Source organism: Diaphorina citri, unplaced genomic scaffold, assembly GCF_000475195.1.
Source record: "Diaphorina citri unplaced genomic scaffold, Diaci psyllid genome assembly version 1.1 scaffold7, whole genome shotgun sequence".
Taxonomy (NCBI): Eukaryota; Metazoa; Arthropoda; class Insecta; order Hemiptera; family Psyllidae; genus Diaphorina; species Diaphorina citri.
In genome coordinates this window covers 259,036-261,406 of record NW_007377446.1, presented here as the reverse complement: position 1 = coordinate 261,406, position 2,371 = coordinate 259,036, and the positions used below count along the sequence as shown (strand labels likewise).

Genomic DNA, 2,371 nt, shown 5'->3' with positions numbered 1-2,371 from the left:
GGTGGGGAGAAGGGAAGAAGACGGAGAGTAAGAGTCAGAGAAGGGAGAAAGTGATGATTACGTGTACAAAAGAAGAAAAGAGAAAAAAAAGGATTTATTTTTAAAGGAATGATTATAAAACCGTTATAGAGTCTTCTTCTTCTTCTTTTGTTCGAGTATATGTGTATATCATGGTCAAAGGAAGAGAAGGGGGGGGGGTAAGGTTGGGAATAAAAATTTTTTTTTTTTTTTTTTTTTTTTGTGAAGTCTTCACACAGAAACTCCCATAATGTATTAACGTATTGGATATGATGTAATTAATTTGTACAAGGAGGAGAGGGAGAGGGGATGATGAGAGGGTTGAAAGAGAGAGAGAGAAGGAGAAGAAAGATAAGAGAGGGAGGGAGTGAGAGAGAAAAGAGGATGCATAGAGTTGGAGAGAGAGAGAGAGAGAAAGAAAAGGGTGATAAGGAGAGAACTTCTGGTGTCAAAGGTCAAATCCATGATAAGCCAAAATTTTCCTTTTCTTTTTAGAACCTCTTGCCAAAAAAAAGTAGGTACCTACAGTAAATTTTTCTCCCTACTTTGTAATAGGTACTTAACTTACTACCTATGTATGAGATACAACTGATGTACCTATTAGTACCTACCCCTACCAGTCCTACCTACCATCATCAACGCCTAGGGCCTAGGTAGGTAGGTACTAGGTACTGCCACAGCACATAACCCCGCGACAGCACCTAAATATGTGTCGTGGGAGTGGGACTTCCACGACGCGACATGGACAAAGGTCCTGAAAGAATGATGAGGCCATTCAAGAAATAGCCAGATTTTGGTTTGATCTATTAAAAGCTGTTTCCGAATACCTACCTAAATGGATTGTCCCTTTTGTATGTACCTATCCTATTAAAGCTGGATTGCATGATTTGCATGTAAGAAAAATCAAATAATGATGCCCTGAAAAAAAACATACTCGATATTGTGAGCAGCACGTTTTTATGTTAAATAAACATATACATTCTATTTTTTATGTAAAGTAATGGATCGGGCCTCAGGTTCCGCAGTCTCGTCAAAATCACTCGGGATGTAATACCTTCAAGGGTTCAAGGAAGCTTTAGGTGTTGACGGAGTCCCTACACCTCTGCTAGGGTATAAGCTAAGCTTTAAATTTAAACTTTCTTTCCAAGGGAGAAAAAAAGTAATACCATTTTGAAGTTGCAGGACGTCAGGGGATTAAATTAGAATTAATATGGTAATCGTCAAATTAAAACCAATATTGTTCTGAGCCTTTTTTGCTTTCTTTTAATCTACTTGGCCTTTTCCGAGATCCACATAATCTATCTTGGCCAGACTTTGCTCTGGCTGGTGCCAAGTCTTCCAAAACTACAAAACCAGACTGGATAACTTGGTATTTCGTTGGAGATCTGCATCAGTAACTGGTTCTTCAAATCAACTTCATCCCCTGGTGTCCGTCCCTCTTCCGGTCTTCTGTTTATACTTCTTGTATAAACATAGGGACTACTTGTATGCCCCATATAATGCGGGGTACATGGGGAGGATCGACCTCCATCATTTCGTCACCAGTGGGGTGTTCATCTACCTCCATTGGGAGAGGAAACTGGGGGTCGACCTCCATATCTTGAGGGTATTGCTCATCTACATCCATAGGTTGTGGATAATATTGTAGATGCATTTCAAATCTGTAAAGAGAAAGTCAAGTCGGTAAGTCGTCATGATGGGATATTTCACAATTCACATAGGTACATTTTCAAAAAGAACACAATTTCCATCATTTAGCCCAACATACGTCGTTCATGATAAAATGGGCTAGCCTTAAACTTAATTCGAATTTCCTGATCTGGTCCAAAATCCAACGAGTGAATTTTCTTTGACGTGTTGAATTTGAATGCCAAATTTTATCAAAATTGGACAAACCGTCCTGTCATTCGCCATTGATATAGCAAATAATAATAATCTGACTTACCTTTCAGTTACCCTCAAGAGCAGAACTAGATAAGCTGTAGAGACTTCCGCTAGTAGATGGTAAGCAGCGGTCAGTAGACGGTAAGCAGAGGCTTCCGCTAGTAGATGGTAAGCAGAGGTTTCGGCTAGTCGATTGAAAGCAGAGGCTTCGGTCAGTAGACGGTAAGCAGAGGCTTCGGTTAGCAGACGGTAAGCAGAGGTTTCGGCTAGTCGATTGAAAGCAGAGGCTTCGGTCAGTAGACGGTAAGCAGAGGCTTCGGTTAGCAGACGGTAAGCAGAGGCTTCCGCTAGTAGACGGTAAGCAGAGGCTTCGGTTAGCAGATGGTAAGCAGAGGTTTCGGCTAGTCGATTGAAAGCAGAGGCTTCGGTCAGTAGACGGTAAGCAGAGGCTTCCGCTAGTAGATGGTAA

The 2,371-nt window shown here is 41.2% G+C and overlaps 1 protein-coding gene across 2 annotated transcripts in view; it reads right to left on the bottom strand.

The window, feature by feature from the left end:
• Nucleotides 1–2,371, bottom strand: part of LOC103525033 (stress response protein nst1-like) — a 40,286-nt gene that overhangs the window by 8,786 nt on the left and 29,129 nt on the right. The window lies entirely within an intron of this gene.